General features: G+C 39.4%; 1 long non-coding RNA gene across 1 annotated transcript; it reads right to left on the bottom strand.

Annotated features, from left to right (window-relative positions):
- Window positions 1–658: 658 nt before the first annotated feature.
- LOC135448136 (uncharacterized) lies at window positions 659–14,344 on the bottom strand. The gene is made up of 3 exons (XR_010440398.1): window positions 14,271–14,344; window positions 5,195–5,321; window positions 659–1,814 (listed from the first exon to the last, which is right to left on the bottom strand). It is a non-coding gene; the product is annotated as an uncharacterized LOC135448136 (long non-coding RNA).
- Between the last annotated feature and the right edge of the window lie 20 nt (window positions 14,345–14,364).

Here is a 14,364-nt window from a genome sequence, read left to right as displayed (position 1 = left end):
CAAATTGATCTGATCTCAGAACTGGGGATCTGGAAGATACAATCCTAATGAAAGTCTTAATAAGCTAATCACATTCCTGAGGATCTCGTATGTTGGTAGCCTGCTGCTCAGGGAAGTAAAGCAATGTTTGACATGGTCCTTCCAAGTCCAGATCCTCCCCATGAGGCAATTTCTTATCCAAAACTAAACAAACATCCATGTGCCCTGTTCCCATCATTCTCAGGCTATATACAATCAGCAGCTTTGGCTCCCAAATCGAGGGGAAAAGGCTGAATGTCATGTGAGAATGACAGCATATGTCTGAAGCATCCACATGCAGGCTGCCTACTGAGACTTGATGACCTTGGCACTCACTGAGGTTCAGAAAATCAAGTAGCACTGAAGATATAAAACTTAGGTAGTATCACTTTTTTATTTTAGAAAAGAGTTGGGTATGTAAAACTATTTAAGAACATGGATCTAAGCACTCCATGAGGTAAAGCTTTTAAATAGAATAAGGTTTGCTGATCAGAGACTGGTTTCCTATCAAACAGCGTGCAGTGCTGTCCTAATAAAACAAAGCATACAACTACCATGAAACAAATACTCTAAAAGGAACAGATGCATTCCTGGTATAATTCTTTTGAAATCAGCAAAAGAGATGAAATTAGAATCAACCTTCTGAGGCAAAAATCTTTTATTTTTATTAAACAATATTTGTACAGCATATAGTAATTTCAAAAGTCTCTTTTATCAAATTTATTTTGATTTCATGAAAACATGTACAGCTTTTAATATAAGCAGGCATATCAGTCCAATTTCCTACTAAATGTTCTTTTTTGTTAGTTTTCTTTATTTTCTTTTTTTTTTAGTTTCCTGCTTTATCATTCAGAAGGTTTGCACTGTATTCCTGTACATATTTGGTTTGGTGCCCAGAAATGTATTATTTTAACAGGGCTATTCATTAAAAGTTATTACTTTACAGGGGTTCTACCATGCATACATAATTATATATATGCCCTTCTACGATGAACACTGTGATAAAGTTACCATAAAAGATTTTTCTTTTTAGGGTTTATAGTCTCTGCCATTTCATGTCACATTGATTTGACTAATCCTGGCATCTAACTTTCTAACTTCAATTATTTTTTCAAAAGGTACTAAACTGTCAAAACATATTTTTCATTATTTTTTTCAGTAACATTAATCCTTCAGAAAGTATTGGGACTGTGACTTGTCCTCTCTTTATGTTCTCCAAGGAAGAAGTGAGCACAGCTGCTAACACACAGGACTTGCCTTGGCCAGAACCAGTAAGCCAGTTTTCAGTGGCCTGCCCAAGACTGACTGTGATGCTTTTCCAAAATAATTTTTGATTACCACATACTTCAGTAACTCCATGAAAAGAGGTTTTAAAGAATATCTCCAGATATACAATATAGGTTAGGGTGGGGGTTTTTTCTATTTTACGACAGAAAAGGTTTTAAATGATCAATTTTATTATGAAAATAATCGAAGGGAATGTTTAAGATAAAAAGGTAAAAAGCAGGATATTTTCTTGCAACTACCTGTTTCTATGAATCGACACCACAAGGCCAAGCACGAACAGAAAAAAATTCTTCACAACCTTTGTGGAAAGCTGGCAGTAAAAGGGAGCTGGCGTCAGTGTGAGCAGTGTAGCAGAGTATTGTACCAGTGTAGCTGGTCAGGAGCCAACACTTCCAAGTGGACCTGAAAAGCATGCTCTGTGCTGGTGTGACTTTCAAGTTAGAGAAATGTCTTCAGTACTGAGATCTCTGATTTGCTTCCAGTAGCTAAGGCAGAATGAACAAAATCACCTATAAAAATTGAAAGAGAAAGAATATTTTGTGTTTTTCCTGCTTCATTCTCATCACTGCCCACCTGGAGTTTGGGAGGATAGATTGGAGACTTAATCTACAGTCTGACTGAGACTTTTTAAGTCCTATATTGCACAATACTTTGTTGAACTTTTGTTACCCTATACACATCAAAGATGGCTTATGTCCTTTGTCCCAGTGTCAGAGAGACATTAAGCAATACTTTCACTCCCGGGATTCCACAATTACAGAATTATTCTGAGCTGCAAAGACATTAATGAATATAAAGACTTAAGCATCCAGTGAAACTTGGAATTGCTGTACTTGCACTAAAAACAGTAAATTGATAGGAAATAGATCTAGAGCATAGAGAATATTTTAGATTTGTGGAGGAAAAAAACCCCAAAACCTAAAACTGCACATCAATTATATGTAATCACTTTGAACTCTATATTTACCTTCACATATCTGGTTCATGCTTTTGTATATATTTCCATTGACACAGTTTTCTACTGTAATATGATTATACAGCGGTGTTTGTGGAGTGACAGAATCCATGGAAGGTAAAGCAAAGGATGCCTCTCATTTTGGACTCATACAAAACATAACAGGATCTAGTTGCGCATCTGCTGGTTTTACATAAGCTCCTCTGAATGTTTTGGAAGTTAATTGTGATTATGTTTAAGCTTAAAAAAAATTTGAAGATTGCTTTTCCTGATAAGTAGCTAAATTTATTCTCCATTAATCAAATGTTGCAAACCCTCTATATCTTCACTAAAGTGAAGGTAGTTCTGCTCTCATTTCTTTAGTTTTCAGAAAGAGGGGCAGTGAATGTGCCTTTTTTACAATTGCCACTCTCTGGATGAGACATCAGAGTCCTTTAGCCTGATTCTCATTACTATCTAGCAAAAGCAAGAGGTTGAGGCACTGTGCAAAGAGTATAGGATATGGGATATCTTGCCTAACATTTTTCTCTTGAAAGCATGCTGTAGTAGTTTGTGATGTGTGCTGTTAAAGTGGCATTGTGCAATTATCCTAAAAGCCTAGATGCACTGGTTACCTCACCATCCTCTGCAACACTACCCTGGTGCATTTTTTTAATATATTGTGTGAAAGTGATACACCAGTCTTGTACTTAATAAACTGGTTTATTTGCCACAAGATGAGGCTACATGGAATGTAATTGTGCTGTGTGGGGTTAACTTTCTGTAGCCTGTTACCTTTGACTTCAGTGACTTCACATAAAACAATTAATCTCCACAACTCCAATGAGACTCACGATAATACTGGCCCATTGATTCCAATGAAACACTATTAAAAATGACTCTTGATTCACTTAATTAGTCACTTTTAACAGCATCAGGCCACTCATCCCACTATCATACTTTCAAGACTGAATGTTCAAACACCTTATGCAGACAAAAGCAAACATCAATATACTTCAGTGAAAACTTGTTTCTTGTGATGGTAGTTGACTTACTGATAAGCAGTACTGAATATTACCTCATAGGGAAGAACGAAGCATCTTCCAGAGTTTTTTCTAGTACCCCCCTATAAACATTTTTTGGGAGGCTGTAGGGAAAAATGAAAAACCCAGAATGACATATTAAAACCAAATGGATTAGCATTCCTCCTTAAATTTCATGAAAGCCATATGAAAGGTTCAATGCCATATAAGTATGTATTTTGAGAATGCTGTTTTGTTTTAGGTTTTTTTTTGATGATGTTTAGTTTTGTGTGGAGTTCTTTTTTTTTTGTTTTGCTTTTGTTTCATTTTGCATTTTTGTTTGGTTTTTTGTTTTTTGAATTTTTTTTTTTTTGATGGCTGGTTGGTTGGTTTTTTTTTGTTCAGTTTAATTTCTACGAAAAGGTACGATTTCTTTAATTTCTTCCTTGAAATTAAAATGAAAATGGGGATAATTGACAGACAGGGAGTATGTTTGCTTTTGCTTCCTTGCTTGAAACAGACTGCATCTCCATTACTCAAATTCATGACTGAATCAGGCTTATTGAGAATCTAACCACTATGCTGTACTAGAATGCTCATCATATTCTTGTTTTTTCTGAGGGAAAGTATCACCCAACCTTTTTTTCCCCATCCACTCATATCTTAGGTTTGTTCTCTGCTCAAGATATTCATGTCTTCTGATACTCATGTATTAAAATTTGCTTTGTTTGAGCTCTTGTGAGTTTGTTATTTATTTGGATTTTTTTGTTCTAACCTCTGATTTAACTTGAAATCTATCCCTCTAAACGCAAGACAATTTTGCCATTTTCCTTCAGAAGCTAGACAATTTATAGATGAGCTCAGACCAAATAAATCAGACAAGATATATTTATAGGTATAATATACCATATATATTAATATATATTTTTAATCAGCATCACACTGTCACTCTGCAGAAATAATTAGCTGTTAGGAAGGCACCCACTGCTGCTATCCAGAGCAGACACTGTAGCTGGTACCCAGGCTGGGACACCAGAGCAGCCAGCCATCAGTCAGCCATGGCTGCATGAGGCTTGTGTCCATTAGTGATGGAGTGAGTCCTCCTTGTTTCCCTACATTAATTCACTTGAGTGACTGTGTAACTACAGTCATCTTTAGGTTGGGCAATTTCTCCACGAGAGAACATCCACAGTCATTCTGAACTAAGAAACAGAGATTCAAATGCACATTAACCTCAGTACTTGGTGGTGGGAAAAGGCATTGACCCACCTGTGCCTGCCCTGCTCTCCTCTCACAGCATGGAGCCTCAGGAAATGTCCAGTTTGACTCTCCAAACAAGGACTGCATCTCAGATATTGGTCTCCATTCTGCATTGACTGGACTTCTGAATACTTGTGCATGAAAACCAGTGGCCCAACGTCCCAAGATAACAGAGAGTCAAATTCTAGTGCCTATATATGGCACTGAGGATTCAACCCTGGAATCCTTTTGAAAGGTCAGTATTAATTTATCTCCTTGCAGCATCATAACTGGACCTAATAACAAATCATTAGTTGTATGCTTGCAAAATGATGTTATTTTTTAAATTATGGAATAATGTATGTATGATATAATCAACAATATCAAAATAAAGTTCCTACTTGAAGAAATATTGTTTGGTACTTTAAAGGTATATTCAAGTTGCCATGTACATAGCATGTATAGAGTATGCTTTATTTTTATTTTCTCTTTTCCCCCAAATGCTGGTTTTCATTGAAAGCCATATTAAGGGATATTCTTCCAGGTTTTAAAGATCTTTCCAACTAACAGTGAAGACAGCAGATATTTTAAAGTCGATACATTAAATAAATTAACTCCAGACATGTGTGATCCACAAACCAAACAGCACCATATGAATGCATGTACACAGTCTCCTACTGATATCAGGACTTACAAGTAAAAGGAAGATAGAATGATTGGCAATGTCAAGCATCATCTGTTATAACAATGGTTTGAAGAGTTTAGAGTCTCTCAAAAGTAAAATTATTTTGCATTATTCCCAGTCACAGACTCTTCTTCACCTAAAAAGCAAAGGTAAAAGAGCAGTGTTAGTGGAAGTAGCAATGTTTCATAAGAATATTCTGAAAAGTAAGAATACTGTTGCTATTTAAATGGAAACATTCTTCTTCTCCTCTTTGGATATGCAAACTTTGAAGTATTATTAATGCATACCATAAAAAGTGTAAGGTGTACAATGAGTTCAAGAAACATCTTAACCTTTTTTTTCTTCCTCTTCAGGTGTTTGATATATCAGCTTTAGTAATTTTATTATTTCAAGACTTTTTTGCATATAATATATTCTTTATTATGCACATTTTCACCCTCTGTATTTAATTATAAACTGAAAACAGTTGACTAAAACTGATTAGAATCAAAAGTTCTGCCTAGGAACGAGTAACAGATTAGAATATATTCTAGATAAAACTAGCCACTGTGCTTAGTTGGCATATAGACAAATTGTTACTGAATTGACAGCACAAAAAATAGCACGGACTGTTAGTAACATTATTCAAAACAAATTGTAACTTTTTATTAAATTAGTGATTGCATTTGAATCTTAGAATTACTGCTATATTATCAATATTTTCAAATTTTACTTCTACCTGTATGACAGCTTTTATCTCCATATGGTTTAATTACTTTAGGAAAAAATATTGATTCAGGTCAGTTAAGGGAAGAAATAAATAGTGATTATAACATCTTGCAATTATAAATAAACTCTGACATCGCGCAGATGTTGTTGTTGTTGTTATAATACCTATTCGTACGGACACTCCAATATTTCTTCTTGTTCTGTACAAAAAAGGCCAATCCTGTATTAAATTAAATACTCTTGAAAATCTGTAGGAGGTTTTTTCCTAAAATGAAGAACACATTTCAAAAAAAACGATAGTTTGCTGGAGGAGTTCCTGTTGCTTTTCCTTCTGTCATAGTATGCAGAAGAAATAGGCCATACCATCAACAAGTAATGATTTTTACTAACCTGTCCTGTTGAGGTACTAGTAAAATGAATTTTTCCCCATATTGGTTCAAAGACAAAAAAGGTACAATAAAGACTCTTTAATGAATTTTGAACTAAGAGAAACTTTAATTTTTTTCCAATTCACATATATATATACCCAAATTATAGATATTTTATAGACAAATATATGTTGCCTCAGTTGTGTAATGAAGAAAATAGTGGCTTAATTCTGTAATACCTAAAACATGTATTGACAATGAGAAAATTACATTATCTGTTTCCTTCAGAGTGTCCAGAAGTTCTCCATCCAATATGTTGCCAATACCTAATCTTGTTTGAGTCTCAAAAGTCACAATGATGTTTTCTATGTCAAGAATGTTAGGTACCCTTCCTGAGTAATTTTAAACAAATGGACTATTCAACTTTATTTAGACACAAACTACAGTCTAGACTACTTTCTGATAATGAAAATACACTTTGAGGTGGTGAGAATACTTACAGCCAAAGAAGAAAAAAATAAACTAACTGATCATATACCAAATTTGGCACAATTTATGGCCAGTTGGCGGGCTACCCTACCTTTGAAAAAGATAATTAAAATAAAGTTCCAGCAGTGGACTAAGATGTCTTCTAACCAATGTTTTCCAGTTTTGTCAAAATTAAGTCCCCAATAAAAGAGTTTTGAAGTGTGAAATGTAAGGACCCTTCTCAGATGCTGCATGTAACATTGGTTGTTATTTACAATAGTTTTTATAGTATGGATAGCAACAATAGAAATGCAAGTAATGTGGATGGAGGTCTATCTTTGAAAGGAATAAAGCTTCCTCTTTAAGGTTTGTGATAGACCATATAAAAATACTAGGAAGGTTTTTGTTGGTTTTTACCCAAGAGAAATTTGAAATTGAAAGAGTAAAATCAGATATATGCTTAAATTTTGAAGACCACCTGTGAGTATGCTTGATGCCTGAATTAAAGTAAAAAGGAATGAAAAAATCATCTTCATAGGATGAACTGAAACTGCAGAATAATAAATAGTTCTAAATAAGAACGGGACTCTGTTAGAGATTCCTATGCCTGCACAATGATGCATTTTCAAACAGGCTAGCCTACATTCAAGTTTCTGCCACATATATACATCCTTATAAGTTTTAATTATTTTTAGAGAAACACTAAGACTAAGGATCAAAGTATTTATTTCTGATTCTTATGTATGCTTGAAGTTTCAGAAACTGTTAGCAGAGCCACAGATGTACGCGGCTGCCCACCTGGGACTGCTACACAGGAACACAACGCACTGCCTTCAATGAGTGGAAAAATAATGCTCTAATAAAACAGAAAAAGCCCCACCACACCAGCTATGGAGAAGCATGTCTTTGAGGACCTAGCACAGCTTTAAACTGCACTGGATGCAATTTGGACAGTAGGAGATAAGACACAGGCACGGGAATATTTTCATTCAATGTGCATTGCTGCGTGACTCAGCGGAGCACCAACAGCCACCGCCAAGGAGGAAAGGCTACGCTGGACTGTGCTGGGCTTGTCTGAAAGAGCTCTGAGTGAAAGATCAATGCTTTTCTTGCTGTACGTATCATTAACTTGGATTTGTTAATCAGAAAATAATCAGGAGAAAGAGAGCATGATTGGTTCCATTCCTTCTGAATAAGAAGAGAATGAGCACTTAGTAAGGGAAGAAGTAAGAATCCTCCTCTAAGTGCAGCCAAAAACCTTCAGCTGTCTTTTTGATCCTGACTTTCCAGGACACACTAATGGGTGTTTCTGCAAATTATTTTGTTTAGGAGCGCTGGCAGAGGCTACAAATAAATGTAAACACATATATAAAAGAAAAAAAGTGTGTTGACTAGCTCTGTGGTTTTTTAAATTTCACTTATGGATGAGCAGCACCAAAAATCTGAATGTGGTGAGAACACAAGATAATATGATAGCATTTCTTAGAAGCCCTGGAGATAAAAAACACCTGCTTGATTTCTTTTTCCAATACAGCTTTTTATAAGGTTGTGTGGCATGAATGGGGATTTTGAGGATGTGAAAACAGCAAAATTTAGTTGTGGTCTCCATAGTCCTAATTTGATGTCAGTGAAGTAGCAGACTACTTTGGAGGCATAAGACTGATCTTGAAGAGGTGGAAAATGAAAACATAGGTGCTAAAACTGCTTGGAGACACATCACAGATCTGCAGAAGCAGGTAGAGTCTGAAAAAACGAGCTGGCTGCTTCTCAATCTGCTTGAGATGCTAGAAAATTTGTGGGTGATCAACACTGCAGAAAACCTCTGGTGCTATGGGATAACTCACTCACTAAAATTTAGGGCCGGAGCTAAGTATGCAACACATGAGAAACTGACTTTAAGACTGATGCTCCAGCCTTGGAAGGTGGCCTGTCCTTTGTCATTATAAGGTGAGCCAGAGGTGCTCCTTTGCATTCCCACAGAGAGTAAAATAAAAACCAAAACAACCTGATGGTAGGGAAGACATGATACTCCTTCCTGAGGCAGCATTGGAGGTCTGTGCACAGCCCAGGTTCACCCTTTGGGTGTGTGAGCACTGTGCCAGCCTTTCCCCTTGCGGCCAGCCTTGCTCACAGGGCTCCCGGCTGCCAGTGCCAATGAATGAGATCCCGGATCTGCCCCAAACCTTCCCCGCATCCTCCCGTGCCCGGCCGTGCTCACAGGGCTCCCGGCTGCCCGTGCCAGTGAATGAGATCCCGGATCAGCCCCGGACCTTCCCCGCATCCGCCCGCCGGCAGCGCGGGGCGCTAATCGCTGAGCACCGGGACAGCCCTGCAGGGCATTCCTCTAATAGTTGCTCTAGTTCTTCCACTGATGTCCTTATACATCTTTTATGATTTCTATAGTGATGCTATGTTCCCCAGGCACTTTCCTTCTATCTTACTCTCTGCCTGCCTTTTTTTTTTTTTTTTTAAATACGGGGAGGGGGGGTACCTTAAACTTGCCCTTCAGTCCTAGCAAAACCTTTCAGAAAAGACATTTCCCTTATCCATTCTTCCAACCACCAGTACATGTCGAGGAATGGTGAAGATGGAAAATATTTGAGTACTTTCATATAAGTTGTAACGGTCTTTTTCCTGACTTCATGTTCTATTTAGAGCTTTTTCTTCAAAACAGATGAACAGACAGTTCTTTTGGATTTAAAATTAAATTTAGAATATTTTCTTTAAACTGCACTCGTTGCTTTTACAAAGGAATGTAAACAAAATGCAGCACGTGACATCATTTGAAAGAGAAAATTATGTTATCTTATATAGTTCTAGAAATAAACTGTATTTTTTTAAGTGTGGCTCTTCCCTAATGTGCACTGCTGATAAATAGTAAAAAGAAATTTTTTCCTAACTATATATTTCTCTCACATTATACATATATAAATTCTTCTGGGAATAGCTTGAGCAATATAACTTGAGATATGAGGTAGCTGATATATGTGAGGAATTAATATGAAAAATATTTTCACTGCTTGTATGTTATAAAGCTCTTGGAATATTACAGACAACAAAAGTATAGGTCAGTTAAAGAATCTCCTTATCCCTGTTCTGCCCATAATTTTTTTCCTGCAGGTCCCTTCTCTCTTGTTTTCTTCTCATCTGTTATTTTCATTTTCCTTCTCATCTTTCATTCTCTATTATACAGGGCACCTTTTGAGGAGCTTCTTCTGCTTCCCACTGACAACGCATACTGGCAGCAGCAACCGAAGCCTCAGTCAGTGAACACTTGTAGAGATGGTGAGTTGTAAAATAATAAATCGAATATTTAATACTTAGACAGAAGATGTGGACTTTATCTACACTTAATGGGTGGGGAGGCTGATTACTCATTCATAGCTACACCACTTGTGAATGATGAGGTCACCCCTATCTCAGGAAGATAAATGCCATATCCTGTTATGACATATTCCTTTTATATAAAATTAGTTCAATTTTCTCACTAGTGAGGAATCAGTATAACTAAAAAAAAAAAAAATCACTTCAAGATAAAGGCATTTTTCTACTGTAATTCATTATATATCCTATTTTCATTTTATTTCTGTTCTGTTTTGTTCTATCTTATCCTGTTCTATGTATACTATTTTACTCTCTACCTAAATGATATCTGACTAAAGTGAAGCAAAAATTAGATGATACAATAAAGCTTTGTAGCATTCTCTCTCATACCTGTCACAGGCTCCTTCCAACAGCAGATAATGAAAATTCAAAGTCAAACCATTTAACTTTAAGTAAATGGAAATGAATTTCCAGAGAAGAGATATTTTTTCACCTGTGAAAGGAACAGTAGTATACCGACAATGCGAATAAAGATATAATATATAATTGTGATAGAGAGGTATATGAAAAGCATAAATATTAAATGTTATTGTATTGCATATTGTCATGTGGTTTTAATTTTTATTTTTGCTATGTTTTTGCCTGAGAGGAAGGTCTACTGCACATAGAAAACAGCAGTACTCTATTAAAATATTTCTTTGCTTAATCAATACTAAAGCAACTTGCAGCATATCTTGCAATAGTATATGGTATTGAGACAAAAACTATGTCACTTGGACACCAGAAGCTGTCAATAATTTGACCAAAATGAGAAATAAAGTAAATTAAAAATATTGGGGTTTATTCTCATCTCATTTACGCTAGCATGCTGCAGCAAATTAAGTTAAATCCATCATGGTATGTTGTAGCACTGATGAAATATGTGGCAAATTGGGTCCACACTATTTAATATGGCACAGAGCATATGCTTGATGATGGATATTTTCATTGGTGTATAAAGTAAGTCTCAGAAATTCCTACTGGATTTCACCATTGTGATTAATTTGGGGGGGAACAAAAGATACAAACAATCAAAATGGAGCTTTCTTCAAATATGAGAAAATGTTTTTTATTTGGCGTCTTTTAAGAGCTCCGGCAAAGAAAATGATTCTGTATTCTAGACATTCACAAACCTACCTTTGAATCCTGCTTGTCTTCTAACATACAAAACTATTTGTCAGTACTTCCAGTGACTTAGTGGGTCTACTTGTGCAAGCAAAGTTATCAAGACCGAACTTTTAGTTACATTAACACTTTAGATATTAATCAATACGCATAAAAGATGTTAATAAATATCGAGAGATCGAGAGATCCATGTAGGCTGTGCCTACATGGATGAAAAGCAGTGACTTTCAAGACTAAGAAGAAGCAAGCTTGGCTAAAGGCAGGCTCTCCATCCAGGCTGTCTCTTTGAGATGTGAAAATCTGCTCAGAGTTGCCAATGTAGAGCAAAGAGTGACAATCAATGGATGGGCACTTCGGCATGATTACATCCACTCTACTGCCTGGCCATACATTGACAGACAAAACTACTGTAATGGAGTGATCATTTGGAAAATGGCTACTGCCCACATTTAAATTCCTTTCAGTGTTATTCCATAGCCAATTAGAGTGGTAGCCCAGCCTATATTCATGCCAGTCTTGTACTATAATGTAAGAAAAAGGAAAGGAGCAGCTCAGAAGTCTTTAATTATTCCTCCAGCCATTTATTGACCTGCTCTCTAAAGGCCATATAGGGGCCTTCATCTGCATGCAAAATTCCTATTGACATCACTGGGAGGGCCACAGGCAGATGGAGAGTACTTTGTAAACCTTACATTTTAAATATGTTGTAGGAGAATGGCACAGAATTTGCAGTCCTTTAAAAAAGTGAGCAGCTTTATCTAATATTGGTCTTTAAACATGGAGTTTGAATAACAGTTTTCCTAGCAATAACAACCCCCCTCTTCTCTTCCAGCTATCTAACCTACACGTTTCTGTAAAGTCTTCATATTTAACACTCAAACAATTGATGTCCCTATAGTATAAACAGGATAGATAATGAATATAAGTGGGATAGAAAATTAATCCTACTTGCGAGGAAAGAGAGTCATAATTCACTTAGGCTTCTCAGCTCTTACGTTATGAGGTCTTCAGCTAACTCATGGGATCCATTCCACATCCCACAGATGCTCATTATGAATTCTTTTTATGTGCAACATGTGGGGACTAACCAGTTTCATATCTCCTGGTATTAGCTGCAATCCAAAGCATTTTGTATTAAAACAGAATGCAAACACAGATGCTATTTAATAGAAAGGATTTGAATGCAGTCTCTGTTTTAACATAAAGTTGGTGTGTCTTAATTTGCTTTGAAACAGCAATGGGAAGAAAAGTCAAGATGAGGGGATATTTTTAGATTAGGAGCCAGGCTTTGACTCTAAAGGGCACACAGTTGCATGGAAAAAGGGGAGACTGGCCCAGGTGACTGCTTTGATTCACGGAAGGTTGCAATGCCTTTGGAGCAAGGGGACAGCCTGGGATCTCTGCTCATTTTTGGGATGCTGCCATAGCCTTTCCAACACTACACACATTCTGGAGTGCTACTACCTGCGTTCTGTCCCATGCAGCTCCTCTTGGTATGAGCCTCGGTTTCCTCAGAAACGAGTTAGCAGCACGGCTGCTGTTTGTGTAAGGTGCAGTAACGCAGCGTGTTACTTTCTGCTCTAGCTGTCCACTCACTGGGCTGGCCAAGAGTCCAGCTCTCCACAAGCACCGCGCTTTTCAGCTCCAGCAATCAGCAGCTTGGGGCTCCAGGTCCGTGGTTTCAGAGGCGCCCCCAGAAGAGAGGCGATCTGGTGGGACCCTCCCGCAGGAGGGAGTTTTCCTGCCCTTCCCTGCTGCCTCTGACTGGGCACAGCTGCTGGGCTCCCTGCGGGACGGGATCCTCGCCCCTCGTCTCCCGCTGCAGCTGCGGGAGGAGGGAGCAGCCCGCGGTTTACCTCCCGAGCACCATGGCGAGGAAGGCTCGGGTCTCCGCGTCCCCTCGGCCGAGGCTGCCCGCCCCAAGGCCGAAGCGAGGCGCCCGGGCAAAGCCGCGGAAGGTCCGCGCCGCCCCGCGCTAGCGCCCAACTTTCCGCGCGTCCTTGCCGCGCAGCACCGCGCCCGGGCGCGCTCGGTGGCGGCGGCCCCGCCGGGCAGGGGCGCGGTCCCGGGGGCTGCTGGAGCCGCGCAGCGCCGCGCCCGGGGATGAGCGCTCGGCGGAGGCGGATGAGGGCGAGCCCGCCCGAGCGAGGCACAAAGGCGGCGGGGAGTCGCGGCCCCGGGCCCCTCCGCCGGTGCGGTGCGTGCCGCGCCCCGGGGGCGGCTCTGCCGGGGGCTCCGCGCAGCGCTCGGCCCTATAATTGATATGTTGAAGCAGCAATAGGGATCAGTGCGTGCACAGACAGCACACACCTTACAAGTTTGACTCGCAATAACATTGCTGCACACTAGGAGGGGAGGAGAGTCAGCTCCCTAGAATAAGGAACAAACTCTGCCTTTGCACAAAAGCGGCGCATTTCCTCGCTTGTGAAAACCGTCCCTTCATAGAGAGAAAGAAAAGAGACGGAGGGGGGCTGCGGGGTGCCTCTAGGAGAGCAAAAGCAAGTTACCAAGAGCGAGAACTTGTGCTGCAACAATCCTCCACTCTTCCTCTTCTCCTCAGGACTCTGGGAGCAGGGATATTCCTCCCCTTCCCTCCCGCCTTCCCACCCCCCCCGGCCCCCCCGCACAGTTGGCGCTAGCCCAGACTGTGGTCAGCCGCCTTTATTATTACTTCATTGAGACAGAGAAATCCTCTAAGACTTGCATTTTGGGTGGAGGGTGGGGGGTGGAGGGACGAGAAGGAGGAGGGAAAAAAGGCAACATTTGCTGCTCATCATTTTCACTGCACCGCTAAAGTAATTGCGCCCCCCTCTCTCCTCCCCGTCCCTCCTCAGCTTGGATTTTTCGCCTATATCTACAGCTTCAGTAGTATTCGACATACCTTTTTTTGGTTTTTTGGTAGCTCTGATATTCCACTTCTCTTCCCAAATTTTCACGCGTTGCATGTTTGCAATTCGGTAAATTTCTCCCCCCCTCTCCCCTTTACCCCTAGCCCCCCCAAACTCCTCAATCTCAGCCCAGCCGCTCACATCAAAGCGCCCGTCCTCACTCACAGTGGCCGCCACTCACTAATGGGATTGCAGTGTGCCTGGCTCTGCTGCTGCAGCCGCCGGAGGGAGAGTCGCTGCTGCTGCTGCACCTCTTCGC

The sequence above is a fragment of the Zonotrichia leucophrys genome, chromosome 5 (assembly GCF_028769735.1).
Source record: "Zonotrichia leucophrys gambelii isolate GWCS_2022_RI chromosome 5, RI_Zleu_2.0, whole genome shotgun sequence".
Lineage (NCBI taxonomy): Eukaryota > Metazoa > Chordata > Aves > Passeriformes > Passerellidae > Zonotrichia > Zonotrichia leucophrys.
Note: the sequence above shows the minus strand (reverse complement) of the source record. Positions and strands in the feature narration are given on the sequence as shown.